A 22456-nucleotide genomic window follows, 5' to 3' on the forward strand; every position below is an offset into this window, starting at 1 on the left:
TATATTTCTTCCAGTCTTATACCTCATTGTCTGAAGATGAGCTTGAGGTATAGTCAATGGAAACATGATTTTCCTTCTTAGAGCAACTCTTAACTCAATCTGGCATAAAGTCACTATCATCCAATATGTCATCACCACATGATTCACTTTGAGTTGCAAATCATTTTAATAAGGTTAGAAGCAGAATATCACACCCGTTTGTTTGCCATCACAAAGTGCACAACACAGAAAATAATCTCATAAGTCTCCTGAGTCTACAGCGTTTGGAGCACAATACCTAGATAGAAAATCCCTTCAAGACTGTTAGCCAAAGAGAGCGAGCACCTGTCCACTCTGTGTTGAGGATACCTAACAAGCCCGGATTTGAAGGGACCAACCTCCTTGGAATAGCTCCTATTTTAGGGTGACTGTATGCAGCAACCACTGTCCCTACAATGCATTATCAATTAGCATATGCTAACTATTACAATACACGATACTCTCAATAGATGCAAATGTGTACATATAATTACTAAAAATACAAGATAGTGCAATACATGTGGGCTACATCTGTACCCTACATACTTTTTTGATACAGAAAAATATTTTTTCATGCTAAATTAATTTTTTTTCACTTAATTGCATATATGTACCTAGGTGACAATGTTCTAAAACAGCATAGCTGGAGGGCTACTTGTTCATGAGTTATCATAACATTTGTGCTTGCACGGTATAACATTACCCCACAAATATTGATGAGGGTTAAAAGAATGAAAGTCTCAACAGAAACATCCCAGGATGTAAATCTGTTCAAGGTAGTGTAGTTATTCCTTACATAGACCTTGATTCAGAAAAGCACTTAAATATGTGATTAACTTTAAACAAAAGTTTAAGTGCTTTGCTGAATAGGGATGGACTTCTGCTTAAGTGCGATGCTGAACTTGGGTCTCGAGGATTAGACCTCAAAGCTAATCCTTCTGTTGTAAAGAAGACAAAGATGCAACATTGCAGATACTTGGTGAAATCGTGACTCTCTTTAATTCAAAGGGAGTTTTGCCAGTGAACCAGTAGGGCCATAACTTCATCGCTCATGATAATGTTAGAGCAAACTGTTTGTTTGTAAAAGGCTCCTATAATTAACATGAACTGTTGGATAGTTCTGCTATATTTTAAAGAGACGGTCAACTTACAGTCTAGTCAATTTTTAGCACTAAGTCAAAAGCAGTTTCAACTAATGTACTATTTTTGAGTCTCTGTGCCAATTTCTGTGGGCTTGCAATCACATTTACCTATTTTTTTCAATGTTTCTCTCTTCCCAGGTGCTGTGTGAAAGACTCTCACACAACAACAAGGGAAACTTACAATACGGTGGGAACGGACTACATACAAAGCGTTGTTAAATGCACGAAGTAAACAAACTGAAAAAGAGAGAAAACTATTGTGTCTACTTGATTCAGCACTGTCATCACACCATCCCATTTTCACCTGCCTATGTCGTGCACACCTGGCTTGCATTATTAGGCATTTTAAAAGATTTTCTAGCAGATATTTATGCTTAAAATGACATGATCTGTCTTTGATATTTTTAGACATTCATCCCACATTCTCCTGGGACAACTGTTTATTAATTGAATATTTTTTTTAAAAAAAATCTGCTAGTAGCGTTAGTGACTTTCACCAAGGCCATCGCTTTCCCCTGGCTCCAGAGCATGCACTACAGCACCCGGTCTCAGTCAAGGGGGTTTATTTTCATAACAGAGGTTAACAAATAAACAGGAATACAGTCTTAGCTCAGTCAGGACCCCAGGGGCTTCAGGGCCACCCCTCACAGGCACTCCAGCTCCTGGCAGCCTCCCAGCCTCAGTCAGCTCTGCTCGCTTGCTGGAGCAGTGGCTTCCTGGCCCCGTGCTCCAGGGACCCACCACAGAAGCTAGCTCCACTCCACTGTGGCTGTCCCTCCCCAGGGCTCAGCCTGTCTCAAGTCTTCCCTTTTCAGCTGCCCACTAGCAGCCCTTTGTAGGCCCAGGTGTAGCCCAGCACTCTTTAATTAGCTGGATTGGGCTCAGTCTATCCACAGAGACCAGCTACACTGAGACAGTGACAATTATAGCAACAATTTCTATAATGCTATAAAAGAGGAAATTGTAAGACAAGCCTATGCTATGGCTTTGCTAATACGGAGAGACGGGCTTGCTATAAGACACGATAGTGAGCATTGTGGTAAGAATGCAGTGCTATATATGGATTAGGAATCCTTCTCTTAGGTTAGCAATCCTATGCTCTATCTCTCCGATTCCTGTCCAGCCCCTCACCAAGGCCAATAACCTCTGTGTCGCCTTATATGGGTCTGGCACAGAGACCTTGAATTCAATGAGGCCAACATTTCTGGATAGCCAATCTGCCCACAATTTTGCAGATACACTGTGTACCCCCTGCACCAGCCTGGATTTTACCCACTATGTATACCATTTGTTTTGGCTTCATTCTTTAAAGAGTTAAAAATGTCTAGTAATAGAGGATTAGTAATGCAACAATTGTGGCATTTACTTTAAGACACAATAAAAGATGCTGACATGCTGTGTAAGCATTGTTCCTGGCTCTGGTTATTCCAATTATTTTTTATGTTTTCTCCTTAAATGAGAAACATATCAGGCAGTAACTCAAACACTGAGATGCCTATTTATGCTTTAGAACAAACAGTTTAAACGGTATTATATACAGATGTCTAAATATTTTGAAAGTGTCTGTTTATGGAGGCAAAATGAAACTACCTATTTTCATTTGAAGAATTTTATTTGAAATTTGCATGTAAAACTGAAATTGCTTGTTAGCTGATACACTATGGCAAACAAGGCTTATTTACATGAAGTATATGAAGTGCCTGGTTTTCTGTTTGAATCTGGGAAAGCAATACATTTGAATTTTCATTAGACTGCTCCATTTTTAAAAAAATGATTCATTGTATAAAAACAGTAGTAAGTGGCTTACTCTCTGTCTCTGTCAACAGACAACTGGCAGATTGCTGGCTGCATAATATTTCTGTTAGACTACTTGTGTATGGAAATCTGACTGCTTTGCAAGCAATTTAATCAACAGTGTAAATAACCTGTGTAAAACAACCAACAGTGTAAATGTCTCTAAATAATCAAGCCCCTTTAATGGATATAATATAGGCTTTTGTACCTACCATAGACTTTGATGTTTATAACCATGGTCTGCACTCACCTATTATATCACATTGCGCTTTACGGTAATCAATGGATGTAAAAGCCTGATTTTCAAACCTTAATTTTTGTGGGTGCAATTTTTGCTCACAGTGAACTGTGCCCACAATTTTTCACCCTCAGTGAACTGCCAGAAAAAAGATGAATGTATTACAGGCATAAAAAAAATGGAAGCTTAGTTTGAAAATTGGGCCCTGAATGTCTGAAGCAAAATATAACAATAATGGAGATAATTTTCTATAGTTCTAGCTAGATTTCCCCCATGTGTGTTTTATATATAATGAAAATCTGAGGATTTCAACATTCAGTCATGTCTACTGTCATCTGTGTCTCCAGTTATAGGTTATTTCCAGGTTTTCTTGTTACTATGTGGGTCATGTTATTGTACATGTACAAACACCTTGTGTTTATATAAGCAGATATGTATACAATTTGCTTACATAGAGATAGGTGTGAAGGAAAAAGTAAAGCAATTGACCTTTACCTGGCTTTTATTATTTTGATCTTTACCAATGAGGTCAGAAATAAAATGAATGCATCCTACATTATGCACAAGTTTTTCCTCTTCTTAATCCTGAAATTTGAATGGTATTTGACTTTCCCGCCCTCTTTCTGAGGATATTCTAAAAATTGGGTCTTTGTTAATTTCTGCATTGTCGTTACCATCATCTTTGCTTTAGTCAAGTGAGGGGTAATTACAACAACTAAAAGTGACATAAGGAAAAATATCTTTCATCATAGAAAGAAACAGGAAAAACTACAAGGTATCATGTGAGATACTTGAAACTATGCTTTGTGAAGCTCTGATTCTTACGAAATCTGAGAAATCACGCTGTCTTTCTTGAGCACATTGGCAATAGAAGTTGTTTTGTTCCATATCACTACCCACTCCAGACCACACTGCCAGAGGCTGGTAAACCCTGCAGGATTGGAGTGAAATAAGAAGGGGTAAAATGGAAACAGTTTGCACGAATACAGCATTTTTTATCCAAGGATCCAAAATACTTTATAAATATTAAGACCCCCAGGCCTACAACTTCTAGAGCACAGGCAGATTGCTGTGCCTATAGGGAGTGCTGGTAGATACACTGTGGCTTGAGGCATCAATGAGCAAGACGTTGCAGGATCAGGGCCTAGAGGAAAGGAGGAAAGAGAAAGCCACGGGGAGGAGGGCACTGAAAGAAAAACAGAACTCCATCCCAAAAGGCTGCCTCCTTTCAGCCAGATAGGGGCTGATTCCTCAAGCATATGCTGAATGTTAAGGTCAAAAATATAGGAAAACTGAGGATGGGGGGAAACAGGTGCATTTCCCCACACTTGATGGCCAGATGTCCTCAAACAATCAGGGGAAACGCAGGATCCTGATCTCAGAGAACAGCAGGCAAGCAGAGGAAACTCTCTAGAGCCTGATTCTCATCTTAAACTCCCATTACACAGTTATGTAGGGTAAAGGGGCCTCAAAATAGATGCAAATGTAATTGACTCATATTTTAAGGTCTCTTTATCTTGCCAGAGTGGTGTAGCATAAGTGAGAATCAGGCATCCTGTGTTTATTTTGTTGTATAATGTATTTATTTGCCATTTTAAAGCCTGCATACACATTAGAGTGATATTTGGGGATTATAAAGTATTTTTAAAAATGTGTTTTAAACTTGAAGAAGAACACGTTTTCAGTTCCTGGTTAATTTGGAACCTGGCAACCTGTGGTGGAGCAGGGCTGGGGAAAGGCTGAGGAGCTGGGGAGCTCCAGCCTGGAAAGCCCCAGGCTGCGGCCTAGTATTAGGTCAACGGGTACTGGGGGTTGCAGAGGGCAGCCCAGGGCTAGTCCAAGGCAGCAGGTCCAAACCCAACCTTGCTGATAATGAGTGGCCTATACTGCAGTCTGCCCCAGAGAGTGGGGGCTAGTTGGTGACTGGCAGTGGCCTTATCCTGAGGTGAGGTGGGGTTAGTGGGTGGGGGTTCCCCAGGGAGGGGAGACCCAGATCTGTGGGGTACTGCCAGGGGGCAGCACCCAGAGCAAGGGGCACCGGGGTCCTGGGAGGGACACGGGGGCCAGTGCAAGAGGACAGGCGGATCACTGGCCTGCAGAGGGCACTCCAGAGGCTGGCGAGCTGATTCCCCGGAGTAACCAGTAGGGGGCGCCGCAGGGGTGAGTCCGGACGCTTACAGTAGGGTATGGGATTCCTAAAATTTACAGATTTAAATCAAGATGATTTCATGTAAAGGAGAATAAACATCAGTCACAAGCTACCAGCAATGAGGAATATAGTCAGGGATATAAAACAATTTGAGATATCTGGATTTGTCACCAGAGAAGGAGAGGACTAAGGCCTATGATGAAAAACCAAAAGATGGAAATGAGCTCAACCACAAAAGGGCATGGCTTTGAAAGCCTTCTGTTGTGTCAAGTTTGCTGAAATTAAATTCACCCCATGTTACCAATTCTATTGATCAGGTTTTAACCAAAAACATTGCCACAGGGTGGGTAGTCCAATGCAAGCACCTACAGCAATAGCCACACGTGTCTGAAGGGTGGTCTGCTATGAATCTTAAATTATTTTGCACTTCTATGATGTCTTCTTTCATAGTAAAGGCCTAAAATGGTTATTGTTGTCTATGTTTCTAAGTTCCATTTAGAATAATCAGTACAACTAATTCTTATCAGTATTATTGATGGTTGCTCTCAGAAGGATTCTCTCACTTTGTCAGATGAAATGTAACATCTCATTAGCCTATTTAAACCATTACCCACTTACAGGTAAAGTGAGCCTTTCTTTATTACACCATGTCTGACTTTGGACTCATAGGCCTTGTCTATATTATGTATCTCTACCCTCAACATTTCCCACCGTGCAGCTCCATCAGTGGGCGCAAATGTGTAGGCAAAGTACTAGGATTTAACATGCGCAGCTCTAGACAAAACAGTAGCTAATGTGCGTGGGGACATCGGTAGCCTTATCTTTGCTAGATGTCCCCTCCATTGCTACTACCCGTGGAGTTGCATCAATGGTACCCACTGAGGGAAATTTCCAGGGGGAAAGGCTAATAGAGACGTAGAGATAGATTGCAACATCATTACTCACACTGAATAGTACCTTGAGTACCCCCACTGAAGTCAATGGGCTACTTGTGAAGAAAGGTACTACTCAAGGTGTGTAAAGGTGTCATAGTCTGGCTCATAACAAACAGATGGAAATAAAACACAAACTGTGTCTTTATAGTGGGGTTTAAACAAGACAGACACCATTACAGTAATAACCACCTCATTTTGGAACCTCTTTGACTTCCTTCCCTACTTAAACATCCCGGTTGAACTTTAAATAGCAAAGTTAAAATTACCCATTTGGGGCTGCTATGTATCAAGATGTTGTGTGTTTTTTTCATTTTGTACTAAATTATTTCTCTTAAATACACATCTCTGTATAATTATTTCCGGTGTATTGCTTGAAAAGCGTTTCTATTAGAAATCTAAGCATGCAGTTTAATATGCACTAGCATTTAATGTGCACTAAGTATCACTGTTGCCACTTCCCAAAAGTTACAGCTTCATGCTAAGCACAGGAAAAAATAGAGAAGCAAGAAGCTTGTTTACATATGTCCATTTGACTCTATTTGAAAGTGGCACCAAACCTGCCCCCTTTTCCTGGCGATGTGGCCTGATTTACATGGCCTCCCAACATCAAAAAGAAGCTGTTTCTGAGAAATATGGTAGTTAAACAAATTGTTAATTTTCTGTTATGCTTTAAGGTAACTGTGTCTCCCTTTGACATTTCTATTAGAAGCCCTAATTAAAGGGAAATTCCTGTGTATCCTACTGAGATTTCTACTGGGTTCAGAAATAAGGAGCTCATTGTGATGTTTGAAAAATTACATGTTTGTATGAAGATTGAATAAAAAACGTTTCGGGTGGAGTTTGGCAATCTGGAGTAAAATATATGTGCATTTTAAAGAAAACAGTCTATTTTACTGTGTGGAACTTCTGAGATTGGAGTATGCTGATGACATTAATACTAGTCTCAGATGGCTAAAGAGGGATAAAAAAAACCCTTGTAACAGTATCCCAACATGGTGTATGGATTTTACATTCTTATTAGAGGAAAAAGGAAGAATGGAGGAGAAGGTAGAGAAGGAGAACTGTGGACCACTTGAGAAGATGAAGTAAATCTGACTCTTTCTTGCTTGGCAAATATTTCAGATAAAGAATGTGATTTACCCTTATTCTACCACAAGGTTTCAGTTCTCCCCTACCGTACGCCCACCCCTGTATAAATATTTTCAGTGAGTAAACAATTTATGCAGTAAGCTACTGCTGTTGGGTCAAGAGTGCAAAGCAGCTACTTTTATTTTTGATCCAGTGACAAATAACTTCAGTTCAGATTTGAGTAATGAACTTCTGTTTCACATAGGGTATTCCATCTCTGGCCTTAACTAGAGTACAGCGGAGTTTGTGTCTTATTGCTCTGCATATTCCACAGATTTGTATAATCAAATACAATATGCTATTATCCAAATAGAATATATTAGCCCTTCATAGAGTATAAAGTCAATAAAGTACTTGTTTATGTTACTAACAATTTTATAGCAGAGTTTAATCAACTAAAATTTTGTCCTGTAGACTAGATATCAGCTAGATGAATCCTCTAAACTATACTTTATTTCATTCCTACATTTCATTTTCATGCTACATTGTAATAAAAGACTTTTTGGACCTGAACATCTATCTTTTTAACATCTCATAACTTATTAACCCCTTATCTGATTTACTTAATATCTTATAGAAAATGTCTACCTCAGCCACAGCCCTCGCATACCAATTTTGAATCTATTATTCATCATTTTAAGAGGGAAAGGAGACAAAGCCAGGCTTGTAATGGAAACTGAGCTTTAACCTGAACTATGAAGAGCTGACTTTTTCTCCATAAAATGGTTCCAAACCCTCTTTCCCTTACAGAAAACAATTATTTATCCAGAAAGAGGCGGCTATCCCTATTGGTACTCTGTACAATGAGAGCATTCAGGGCTGGATCTGGGTCATATCTTTCTCTCTACCAGAGAGATAATCTAATTACACTGCAGTGGCCTGGAGAACAAAACTACCGGAACCCTTTTTTCAGTCAACTCACATTTAATTCAGTGGTTCCTGGATGTACATACCATAGCACAGGTAAGGGTATTTTTTTTTTGGCTGAGGAGGGATGGGGGGAAAATAAATTCCCATTTTCATCAAATCCCCAGGGTACATGCTAACACCTCTTTGAATAACTGGGATTAGGCTAATATCCATGGACAATTGGCAAGGAGGTTTTACTCACACCTTTAAGTAGGGGCCAATTGTTTTTTCTGTGTCATATGGCAATATTAAATTCCAAGAAAACACTTTTACCTATGACTCCTTTTCTTTTTGTATGCACCATGGACTTTATATTTCTTCTTGTCTAGTTCCAGGATTATATTAACTACCATAAATTACTCGTGGTTCCAGAAAGTTACATTACCCTCTGACCCTGTGGATGGAAGGCTCAGAAACTCTTGGCTACTTTACAGTTACAAATAATCACAAAATTCCCATAGAAATAAATATGAGGAGCAAGGAAAGACTGGGGATGGGACAAAAGCAAGAGAGGACCTTACTACTCTGGGAAGAAGTTTCAACTCTAGGGAGGGAGCAAGATCTGTAGGTTACAGGGGCAAACTGGGAATCAGGAGTCCTATGTTCTAGACATGGAACTATCAAAGACTTGAAGTGTGACCTTGACAAGTTGATTACCTTCTCTGTATCTCAATTTCCCCACCTGTAAAATGGGGATAATGATACTGACCTTCTGTGCAAAGTGCTTTGAGATTTACTGATGAAAAAGAGCTATGTTTTATTATTGTCTGTGAAATTGAGCTCAAAATGCTTACCTACTCCATAGGGATGATATGAGAATTATTTAATGTTTGTGATGTGCTTTGACATTAATAGTTAATAATACTTATGTAGCACTTTGCATCCACAGATCTCAAAAGTGCTGTGCAAAGGCAGGTGTGGGGAAGGACGGGGTTGTAACTTTACCCTTATTTCACAGTCAGAGAACCTGAATTGTGGAGAAATTAAATGATTTGTGCAACATTACACAAGAAGTCAGTAGCAACGCTAGGACTAGAGCCCAGTCCCCTGATTCTCAGTCCTATGCTCTAGCCATGAGACCACCTCAGGAGAAGGGTTAGATACTAAAGTATTATCTATTGTTTTTTAGTTAGAATATAAAGATTAAAGGGTAAGATGTAAGCACAGAATCAATGCTTAGGTGTATGATTAGATAGATACGTACAGAACCCACCCCTTCCCACTCCGTTCTCTCTGAACTCTTGCTTCCGATGATGTTGCTACAGCGTAGAACTGACTGGATATTTCTCACTAAAATAGAATTCTGATGGAAAAAAATAGAGAAGGAAGGGAAGAGTGAGGAGTGTTGTAAAATGTTTTCCATTTTCCAACTAGTTCTGCTACAGAGGTTATGAGGAATTCAGGGATAGAATAAAGAGAATCTTCCTTTCACCCTGCATCAGAACCTGAGTCATGCCTGTCCTTCCTCCAAAATTTCAGGTGAGAAGTGAGATTTGCAGCTGGTGTAAATCAGCGAAGCAACAGGGAAGCCCCAGAGCTAAGCCATCTGAGAATCTTGCTCACAAGCTGCCAGCACTGCACAAGAAGCTTTGACTGTTATGAGATTCACTAAACAGAGAAAATTTGGCAAAGCCTGCTTACACTGAGCGGGGGATTAACCTGACCTTTTGACCAGACAGGCAAAACCCCTGAATCTCATCTACTTACCTGTATGAAGCCTTTTGAGAAGGGAAAATGGGGAAAGATCTCTTGAGATATGCTGAGTGTGTTCTGGCACAAGGGAGCTTAGAAGTTCCTATGACTTCCATCAACCAATGAGTTTTATGAGGCGATCTGGCAGTCTGCATCAAACAGCTGTTCAGGCAGTTCCTATGCAGAATAAGCGTCAAGAGTAGTTTTTTAGCTGACAACTGAATGAGTGAGGATTTGTCTCAGAAGGAATAAACAAACATTTCCACAAAGCCCCAAATCTTTGATCACAGAGGAAGAGTGGTCCAGGAACTGGGGATAAACAAGAATGAAGCTCTAAAGGAGAGGACTCCACTTGGCATTGTTATAAACTGAGACTAAATTAGAGCATTTGTTGGGTCTTCTTTATGAGCTCAATCCGTTTTGAGAAACTGTAAACTAAAGCTGTACAAACAGTGTGTTCCCAGTGACTTGTATATTTAGTGGGAAAGGACTGGCAACGTGGTATAGGTAGCGTCTCCTCTGACCTACAGTAGAAGTATGGGCGGGCTGGTGTTGTAAATGTTTTATAAGTTTTTTGGGAGCACAATAAACCTGGGGCTTTATTTGCATTTGTTTTATCACGCTTTATCTTATCAATACGGATACTTTAACTATTTAAAATGTATCACTGTAGGTGAATAGTGCCCAGTTGACTGACCTGTATGCTGATGCTCTCTAATTATCCACAGGACAGGCAATAATGCATAGGTGGGTGTAGCACAAATTCTCCACATCACCAAGCCAACATGCTGCAGGGAACCACCTTTCAGAATGAGAAGATAGCTCATTGTCTTTGCCCTCTCAGACTTTGGTCTCTGCTTTGACTGCCGACAAGGGTACCAAATTGTGATTGGTGAATTGGTTTTAGTGAAATATACTGAGAAAGGCAACTGTAAAACATTAGTCATGCTGATTACGGAAGTTCAACCCTGCATTTACCTAATTAAAGTGTCAAGACAAGGCCACTAGTAATACCAATGGAAAATAGCGTTTGTGATAGGACTGAAGCCAGGCCATATAAAAATAAGTGGTGTTGGAGTTGAAAGGTTGTTAATGTAAAACTAAGTGTTCTTTAAAGTTTCATTCTTGGCCTTAGACTTTACAAGAAACTCAGCGATGCTGGCCTCTGCCTAACTTCCCTCTGGGATCTGTTTCTGGCCAATTTTATTTCATCATATGACTAAATATATGAACAGTTCTGGATAAACAGCGATATTGCTGAGAATGTTACAGTCATGCAGGATGTTACAGAGTAATTGCCCCCTGTAGAAAGAAAGTAATATCTTTAAAATGAGTTAATTTTTTAAAAGAACAATTATTGTGTGACATCTTTGTTAAATGTGTTGCACAATTATTGCTGGGGATAGTGAAGTCAACTATGTTGGGATGAGTATTTGTATCAGAACTGAAAGGAAATTGTCTTTATAGTTCCAAATTCACCAATTACAGGGAAAAAAATGGACCAGATTTGAAAGTCAATAGAGAGAGAGAGAGAGAGAGCATCCCAGTCTTGAGAGGAGCATTGAAGGCCTGTCAAAAGGAGTTTTCTATAGGAAAGGTGAAATAAAGAAACAAAAACTGAGAAATGGGAAAGGGGAGAAAGCAGAGCATGCCATGTGTGTATGTTATGTATGGAAATATTATAATACAAATGGTGTCTAAATTATTCTAGGAACAAAGTGATACTGGCAATGGAGATGAAGGGAATGGATCACTAAGACTGCAGAGTACTTGAATAAATCCTTCAAGAATACAGTATAGAGTTGGGTTCAGTAGTTATAGTACAAAGCTGTTATTTGAAAATTAATTCACTAAAGTGAGGGACTAGAATGATTTTCTGGAAATCAAAAAGTGATGCAGAAAACTAAGCTATTTGATTTCTATAGTAGCTACTTGAGTAGCTTAAACAAAACACTGGAGATATGTAGACATCTAAAAGCTTTCTTATATATATTTTGGCCCAATCCTGTAAAACTTCTGTTGACTTCCATGGGAACAGGCTGTTGGTACTAGGAAATATTCAGGCCAGTAAATGTTTTCTCTTGGGTCAGAGAAATATACTGCAAAAAAAGACAGATTTTTTTTAAAAACAGGAAAGGATAAAGAGAAATGAACAGTAAGAACTAATCAAAAATGGAGAAAATTTCGTCAAATAACTTCTCTGAAAAATGTGTTCCCTTTTTGTTGAAATATTTTGAAATATATATTTTTTACCAGCTCTCACGGCTACTTAAGAGGTGAACTATCCATTTGGTCTCAGTTTAGTTTAGTAAGTAAATGGACATGTGAAAAAAATCATGAAAATGGCTATGGGATGGTAAGCATAAAGAGGAGTATTCATAATGTCTATAAGTACAGCACTTAAATCTTCTTCTAGTTCAGGGTCTGAGCCTGCTCTCATTTAAGTCAATTGGAATTTTGCAACTAACTTTAATGGGAGTAGGTGCAGGCCCTCAGTTAACGTTATTAACTACTATACATATCTAATGCTAAAAATATTAGTATTAGGTAATTAATAATACTGCTTATAATGCAGTATGTAGAGGAGGACAGTTCTTTGAGTTGGAATTCCAATGCAACTCCTCCTTCATAAGAAAAAAAAAAAACAATTCCTGCTATATTTTCAGAAGGCAAATATTGTACCTGATTTTTATTCAACATACATTTTGATTCCCTACCCTCAGCCTCCCACCCCACTCACATAAACAGTGCAGTGCTCCAGCCTGCCTGGTAGAGCGTGAAGTCCCTTCACACCGAATGAATGAGGGGGAAACAACCCTTTCATTATGGGTCTTCCACCCTTTGCCTGCCTAACTCTTTCAGGAAGAGCTCTTAATCTCCTCAAACACTTGTTTAAATAAAGTTGTTTCTCTTGAAGTCTCTCCCAGTACCTGTAGGGATTTATAGTGAACTTCCTCCTTGGCAGTGACCAGGGACACATGCTGGTCTTGGTTAGACCCTAGATCTTGCAGGTTTGGAAAGACGTGAGGAGGGAACAGAGGATGAAGGCATGGGTCTCCACCGAGAATTTATATTTTTTTCATCCATGGCTTGGCTCGGCTGAGCTACTAGGCAACAACACAACATTAGAAGCTTGTTTTGCTTAAATAACCAAATAAGTCCCCCACATTTTTATCTTCCGGAGAACTGACTGAAAGGCCTACCGAGCTCAGGCCTTATATATTTCCCCCTCCCCCCCGAATGAAGCCGCTCAAGTAGCTGAATTCCCAACCTCCACAAAACAAACCGAGATATTAGCCTCTGTGGATAGCCCTAATATAAAATATACTATATACCATAATTTTGCTACCTACAATAATACTAATGTCCTATATGTGGATTCATATCAATTAGCTGGATTCGTATTCAGGGGCCTGGACTTGAAGGGGAGAGATAAAGGAGCTGTTACTGCTAAGGACAAAGCGGACTTGGAAGATAGCATTTTTATGGTAGCAATAGGAGACAGACAATACCCCTTCTGCTCTAAGGATAACGCCACGTACCTGGTACCGATTCAGATTATGGCAAGTGGAAGGAACAGACATGTTAAAGGCTGAAGCATGATATGATTTATGTCTGTTTTCCTATGTAATCAGTGTAATGTGTTTAATCATATAATGTACAGTCTAGTGTACCATGATATCTACATTACAGCAGAGGTATAATATCTAACTTACTACAGTGTACACATAATACTGTAACATGACCAAAAAGCAATCAACTGCCAAAATATCATACATGGAAATGGCATGATATAGCTATGATTGTTTTCAGTTTAATTATTTTATAAATATATCATACTAAAATATGCACACAATGGGCCAGATTTCAAAACCTGGGATTTTTTTTGTTTTTTGTTTTTAGTGCTTATCATGTATAAGTAAATGCAGACACAGTTTTACACCCACAGTATTTAGTGGGCACTGTAAGATGTCTGATCATTCCAGCAGGGTATGATGGCTAAGACCCAGAGTCTACTCATGTGCTGAAAGTCAAGCAAGTGCATGTTTTTGTAGGATTGGGGCCTATATGGCCTGAGTTGGGCCCACAATTATGAATACAGGCAACTGTGTGTCAGCTCTGTTAAGGACAGGCAGAAAAATAGTCCCAGGATGCTCTTATCCACACACTTTAAAATGACATTCTTCAGCTCTGATTAATAAGGACCTTTCAAAATGACTGTACACTGTACTCACAACTTCTGTTTTTCTCCCTCAGGCTGACAGAGGGTCAGGCACATGCAACTTTAACACACAATAAGAGCATATGAATAACCAGATAACTAACTCAGTACAGAAAGCATTTCTCCCCCCTTTCATCCCTGCAGACAGTTTTTGTCCCTTTGATCCCTGAACAGATCAAACAAAATCCACTAATCAATTATTTCCCTTTTTGTCTTTCAGATGCTGCCACAGACCTTCAAACGGTGATGGCTGAGCACTTCAAGAATTCTTTATTTGTTTACTTTTATAAAACAACTGTTTACAACAAAGGAATTTTTTTTTCATTTTATTTCTCCCTTCCCCCCCAGAAGCATGACTTTTTAAAATGTATTTTTGAAAGAAATAATCTGATAGTTAACATTTTTTCCCCAGCAAAAAATTTGAAAGTAAATTTCAGTAATAATTTCAAATTGAATGATAAAAGCGTGCATGATTCCTTAGTATGAAATTTTCAAAAGCACTTAGCCTTGGCCTAACTCTGCTCCCACTGCACTCACTGGTAAAACGCCCAAGAGGTAGGCCAAGTGCTTTTCAAAATCCCACCCATGATACTTAAGGGACAAAACCGCTCCTGTGCCATGCAGGTATGCTGGAGGTGAGAGTTGAGGGAGCCCCTTCCTTCCAAACATGCATCAGATCAAGCTCTGTACCTAGCACTCAGGAGAGTGAAGAGATCCCAGCTGGCAAGTACTCTATGACATCAAGGGGGTCTGAGGTGCTAGCTAGAGGTGTGGCCAGCCCCTCAGGTGGCTAGCACATATGAGATGGTCTCTTTTATGTGTCAACTTTTCAAATGACCAGTAGAGCGTGCCAGGCAATGTGTAACCTTCAGCCTGGTCTGAGTCACTCCACGAAGACTCAGATGCATGCATGCAAATTGTCACTTGTGTTTACTGGCTTGCAAATATGGGTTTGTGTGGACACTGTCATTACACCCTGCTTTGTAAGTTTGTCCTGAAGTTCATGAGCCACAGAGATAGGACCTGAAAGGCATAGTTCTGACCTTTCTCCTATTTACCTTTGTGCAGCTATTCAGTAAGTAGTGTGCTTGCAGGTATTAACTATTTTGTAATTATTATTAATAAAGACTTAAGACTAGACTCTGTCTTTAGGCTCAGCTCTGAGTATGAGGCTGCATCTTGGTTTTCCGGGGGGATTCCTGGGAAAGAACGGAGGGATAATTCCTTTGGGGCTTGAGTGTCTGGGAGGATAGTGAAACTATCCTCTGTGACAGAGAACACAAGGAGAGGAGAAGGCTAGGAGGATGAATACTAAGTTTGTTTTTTGCTAATTTTATTTTAAAGAAGGGGCGGGACATCCACAAAGAAATATCAGACAGGAAGAGATGAGAGTCTGTGCAAAAGGGGACAGGTCATGGTGGAGAGGTGGATTTGACAGTGGACATCAGACAGGTGATAGAGAATCTGGGAACAGCTGAGATCACCCATGCACAACACATAACTAACCTATGGAACTCATTGCCAAGGGATGTTGTGATGGCCAAAAGTATAACGGGGTTTTAAAAAAAGCACTAAGTTCATGGAGGATAGTCCATCAATTGCCATTAGCCAAGATGGTCAGGGCCACAACCCTATGCTCAGGGTGACTCTCAACCTCTGACAATCAGAAGCCTAGAGTGGAAGATGGGGTGGATCACTCCAAAATTGCCCTGATCTGTATGACTCCTCCATAAACTATGATATGGGCTCCTATCGGGGACAGGATACTAGGCAAGATGGACCATAGTCTGATACAGTATGGCAGCTCTTATCATTTTATGAGGTAAGTATAGAAGCAAAAATAGAAGAGATCATGGACATATTCCCAGGGAAGACCTATAGAGAGGGGGAGGCAGGAGGAAGAACCACCACCACTGAAGATAACTCTGCATAATCAGTCAGCAAAACAGGAAGAGAACCAAGAAAGGAGAGTGTCTTGGGTGCCAAAGAAGGAAGGATCTCAAGAAAACTGGTGGTGGATGGTTTCAAAGGCACCAGAGACACAAGGATGAGACTCTGTATGTTCCAGAATGTGGAAAAGAGCATCAACACTGCGTTAGAAAGGAGCACTGACAAACTTGCTTGTTTCACATTATGGATTCAGCTTGGCATGTTGTCAACTTTTCTGGTCAGTTTTCAAAGTGGGTTAAATTGTCCTTGGTTGTTTGCCCGGGTGCAACTTTGGGGAGAGGGAAGACCATGCCAGGGGCCAATCCTTTTTCATGCAAGGACTGAGCAAGCACAGTGACTGTTCCACCCATCATAAATCATCCCAAAAGGGAAGGATCAGGCCATAGCCCCACCCTTTCCCTCCTCACCTGTCTGCAGAGCTGATCAGCTGCTGAGAGGGTGCCAATGCTTTCTGGCACTCCCAGAAGGTGTGTGGTCCCACATACCCTCTGTATGTGCCAGGGTCTAAAAATAATCTGAACACATATAATAGGAATTGCCATACTGGATTATACCGAAAGTCCATCAGTCCAGTACCTTGTCTCCAACAATGGCCAGTACCAAATACCGTAGGGGAATGTATAAGAACCCTAAGGTAGGCAGGTGTGGGGCAATCTGCCCCGTACATTAGGACTCATCCTGATCTCTAACAGTTAGAGATTGGCTTAAACCCTGAAGCATGAGATTTAATATCTTACACCTTTAAAAAAATTATTCTAAGATAATTCTGGATAGTCATGATATCCAGAAAAATGTCCAATCCTTTTTGAATCTTGTTAAGAAACTTCATTTTGATTTGTTATAGTCTGGCTCAGTCTGTGCAAACTTTCCCACTTTTAGTAAAGCAAGTGAGAGCTTAGTGATGATAAAACAATCATTTTTATATAATGGCAATTGTTTCCAAAACTGCACTGAGAAGAGTAGTGTTTTGATTTTTTTTTTTAAATGTGAAGTTTTTAGTCATGAATTTCACTTTTGGTGAATATTTTTGCACAGCTTCACGTGACAACACCAGAATAATGCAAATATATTATACTAATCTTGACAACTCAATCAACATTAGTTGATTACCATGTATCTTCATGTCTCCTTGTACATCTCCAGGTTCATCCACCCACAGCACACAGACATGGGTGGATGCACTTAGAACCAGAGTACTGCAAATTACTCACTTATATAATATTTCTTCATTTTTAACTTTTCACAAATTACAACGTATGTGAAGGGCTAAATTTTACTGATTAGTATTCTTAGGGTGTCTGACTCTAGAGATTACCCTGACTTTCAATATTAGGGTTTGGGGACATAAATTAGGTTTTTTGGAGAAAGACCAGGAACTAGTTGAGTCTGCATGTTGCAGCTCTGACTGGTCCAAGGTACTACAAAGGGCCACTGTAGGACATGTACCCAAGGTAATTTGACTGGTTTATTCTCTCCTTTCTTGCTGAAATTATAAGGGTGCTAAAGGGTGTAGACCAGACATCAGTTCTAGCACAGTTTGTATTGTGGGCTCCTGCTTAATAGCAATCAGTATGCACGGCTAAAAGAATAAAAACCAGCAGCGACTGAATAATTCTGTCAAAAGCACAATAACTTTACACAAGAATATTGTAACTTGTCTAAAAGAAATACTGAAATATGTGTTGGCCTCAGCTGCTCCTGTCCTCAGCCTTGTACTATGTGGGCCCATTCAGTTTTCCTTTCCGATACTATTCTTAGTGCTGGGTGTGTTTCTTAAAGACAATCCGCTTTTTCACTCTGAAGGTCTTGGGGGCATTTTTCTGGTCTTTGGGGATATTGCTCTGATGTTAGCACCATAAGAACTCCCCACTCTCATGGCTTTCTCTCATTTTTGACCTGCAGCAGTAGCAACAAAAGTGACAATTCATAATCTGAACAGGGACTGCCAGTAAACCAAATTTATGAACACAAGGTCCTTTGATCTGCAGAAATGCCCACGGGTATCGCCTTTGATAGAGGGACGAACCAATCATAGTGCTTCTATCTCTGGTTGGACCTATACAGCAGTACCTTTGATGCACTGTCTGTCAGTCTGCCATGCATTTTTGTAAACAAAGGATTTTTATAGCATTTTCACTGTAAGGATTGGAGAGATACAGAAACAGATGAAGAAAAGATCCACTTAATATAGAAGGAAAGAAAATGCCCAGAGCAATCCATTACTTCTTAAAGCATCCAGGAACCACGTAAAACCATGGATAAATTAAGATTATCCCAGTGGATCAAGAAATGCCCATCAAATTCCCTTGCAGATCTCCATAAGGTACAGTAATATAGCATTGTATGCAGTTATTATTAATTATATGTATTATACTAGCACCTTGAGACCCTGGCAGGATCTGGGCCCTATTGCACTAGGTAGATACACAGACCTTGCCCCAAAGAGCTTACAATTTGAGTTAAGACATGACACAACAGTTGGTATAGCAAACAACAGGAAATAGTAAAAGAGTTGGAAAGGAGGGAAATGGTAATGAGATCAAGTGTGAACATTAGCTATGCACTAGCCTAACCGAATCAAAGTCTGCCTCCTTCCCACCCTCTGATAACTAAGATATAAACACAAAATTAAAGTCCTTACTGGTGGTCTACTTAGTCATTACCCTGAAATTCTCAGAGCCACTCAGTTCTCTCAATGTTTTTGTTATTCTCTTGTATCAGATCAAGGAAGACAGGAGATGCATAATAATTTAAGAATGGCAAAGTTGGAGAAGTAACTGACATTAATGTCAAGAGGACGCATCAGAACAAACTATCAATGGATGGATGCACATGAACAGTTTGACCATTTTAGTGCCAGATTTTACCTGATGTTTATTTGGGTGTGCAATAGGAGGTGTGGGAAGGGGCAGAGAGCTGTTCAGCTGCTCAGGGAGTAGTAAGTGGCACCCCCTAAAGAGGTGCAGTCATGGGATCACTGCCTCTGTGTGTCCAGAGGCAATTGGTTTCCCAGTGCTTCCTCTGGGGTGGTGCGGCTCCACACTGCCTCCACACAGGAGTGTCCCTGATAGGTACAACTGAGCACTGCACCGCCTTGGAAAAATCTCTTTATGTCTTGGACACCAACAGCACCCAGAGTTTTTGGAAGAATAATAGATATCCAATTATTCAGGAGTTGGTCACCTCCACCAGCTTTGGGCTATACATTGTGGAAAGGAGCAGAGCAGGAATGCCAGAAGAAGGAACAAACTGGTCCAGTCATTCATAGGTTTGTATATGCCAAGATCATATGGAACATAGTCAGCATTAGATGTAACTCTAGTGAGCAGCAGCATGTCCATAAACTGCACAAGGAATGTTTTGGAGGATGTTGGAAGTGGTCCTCAACCTGTACTCACTTGTTGGAATAGGAAGATAGTGAGAACCCAGCTGATAAATAGGAGGTGAAACTTATTAGGTTGACTGGTACTATTTCACAGACATAGTATTGCTCAAACACCTATGAACCAACCTTGAGAAAGATCTGAAGATTTTTGAATCTGTAGTGCTGAAATCAGCAAAGAAGAACATCCCAAGAGGCAAGAGGAAGAAATAGATTTCATATTGGAATGATACTGGCATAAAAATCTTATGAAGGAAAGGAATCAAGTTTGATTTGAGGTTGAACAGAACCCTGGAGATGAAGAGGCCAGCCTAAAATTGAACAAACTCTCAAAAGAGGTCACTGTGAAAATAGCTGAATGTAGATGAAGGCTTTGGGAAGAAATTTGTGAAAGGCTGGATCCTCATAGAGGAAAAGTGCTTTATCATATTGCCATTGATGAGGTACCACCCAGGAGATTTTTTTGATTCAAGCTTCTCTGTTGCATCTTTCAGATCCTGTATGAGAAAGATCTTTCCAAAGCCAAGATATTCAGTTAGATCTGTGATCAGTTATATCATTTTCAAATTATCTGTGTCTTTCCTGGTGAATGTTCTGTCTTGTGTGTTTTGCAACATCTGTATCCTCATCGTTATATGCGAGCCTGATAATCTTGGTGTAATGTTTAGCCTATCCAAACTTTTGAATATAATATTGTAAGAAAATTGAAGCTTTTTAGACTGGACACTGTACGAGTTGCTGAATTTGTTCTCGAACTTCATGGCCTGATATGGTTATTGTGAGAGAAGACAACAACCACACAGACTGTAAGGCCAGAAGGGACCATTAGATCATTTAGTCTGATCTCCTGCATAACACAGGCCCCAACCACCACACAGAGCCCAAGGTTACCCTGCCTGCAGCCAGAACCAGCCACCACTTCTTCTGCAAGCCATTTAATTCATAATGGGGGTGAGAAGAGAAAGCCAAGCTGGTGCAGCTTGAGAGCAGGATCTGTGATTAGGAATAATCTTTTCCCCCATGCTAGTCTCATAGCAGGAAGAGTGAGGGGAGCCCACATTGCAGCTGCCACTCCTCCCCCTTTTGGGAGCAAAGAGGAAGACCCCTACTGGATTGGAGGGTGGGCGAGGAGCCACATGCCAGGGGTTGGGGAAAGGTGAATGTCCTGGCAGCCCTGGCCCTCAGGGCTAAGGACAGTAAAGATCTCAGCAATGCTGCTCCCATGGCTGGGGGGCAGTGGGGAAGACTGAATGCCTACATGATGGCTCTTTCCCATGCCTGAGGGCTAGGGATGAAGAGAAGGCAGTCACAGCAGCAGGCAGCCATTGTAGCAGGCACCACTGTTACATAGCAACACTGAGGAGCCTGCAAAGAGGAAATGAAGGGGAAGGTGATGAATTGATTTGATGGAGTGGGCAGAAAGGGGTGGGGTGGATGAACTCTGCTGGATTAAAGCAGTCTGGGATCCTAGATACACCCAACATAGGGGCCCCCCATTTGCCCCACCCTCATGTGTGCCCCCACCTCTCCTTGGGGATTGCAGTGGTACAGGCAATGGACACAATTTTGGCTGCTTGGCTCGTGGGAGACCTGCCAATGCTCCTCTTTGAGCAGGCCCAGCCACCACTGTCCTTGGCTCACTGTCCTTCGGTGGGCTGAGATCTCGTCCCAGAGGAGAGATGACTCAGACCTCCACTCACTCTAGCAGAGGACTCTGTGGGTACATCTACTCTGCCAAAGAAAAAATAAAGTGGCAGTGAGTCTGAGTCTGGGTCTACAGACTTGAGTTTGTGTGGCTTCTGCTATGGTCCTAGTGTCCATATGCTCCTCTACCTTAATGTTCGACTCTCTTCACCCCACTTTGACATGTTCATTTAGATAAACAAAACAAATAGGTGGAGGATTTAGTCAGTTAGCATCCTGTTGGTGTCATAGAAGAAATGTGTCTTCAGGAAGTGTTTAAATAAGGAGACGGTAATGGCTGGGTAGACCAACTCAAGGAAAGTGGTCTTACAGTTAATGCACTAACTGCAACTTTAGAGATCTGGCTTCAATTACAGGCTCTGCCACAGACTACCTTGGGCAAATCACTTAATCTTTCTGTGCCCCTTTTCCCCATCTGTAAAATGGGGAAAATAATACTTCCTTTCTCCCATTCTTTGTCTCTGTTGTCTATTTAGATTGTAAACTCTTTGGGGCAAGGACGGTCTCTTACTATGCATGTGACAGCACCTACCACAATGGGGCCCTGATCTCAGTTGTGGCCTCTGAACACAACTGTAATAATAGTAATCATCACTAGGAAGGATGTCTTATGCATTATTGCTATTGTATCCAAAGAGAAATCAATTTCTGCTACTAAAGAATTTGGTAATTTTTTTTTTTTAGAATAGCTTTTAAAAAAAATAAACTTCCCCTAAAACACAGTCGCACAGTATTAACTACCTTTAAGAGCTACAAAGTAATCTCATTGCTCTGAAGCATTTGGTGTTTTCCCTACTGCTTATATAGTCTTATCATTCACTTACCACAAACAGGAAAAAGTAAATCTCTTCTTCCAGTTCAGTGATCTCTGGCTTTTCTCCCCACAGAGTTTTAGAAGTCCACTTCATATATTGTGTGTCCTACTTTGATAAGAAAGAAATACTATTGATATTTTTATTTCAGTTTGATAAAAAGCATGTTTGTTTTCGTTCATAGATTTAAAGCCCAAAATGGACCAGTCCTGTAAATAAAACATGCAATCTCATTTTAAAAATTTATTACAAGGAATTTTGTTTATGATTTCATGTTCTCCAGTAATAATTAATTGGAGGTCTTCACTGGTCCCTATAGACCAACTATCATTCAAAATGCACTAAAGGATGATCAACAGAGCATATCTTCAGCAGTGAAAG

The sequence above is a fragment of the Terrapene carolina genome, unplaced genomic scaffold (assembly GCF_002925995.2).
Source record: "Terrapene carolina triunguis isolate 2854851 unplaced genomic scaffold, T_m_triunguis-2.0 Scaffold96, whole genome shotgun sequence".
Classification (NCBI taxonomy): Eukaryota; Metazoa; Chordata; order Testudines; family Emydidae; genus Terrapene; species Terrapene triunguis.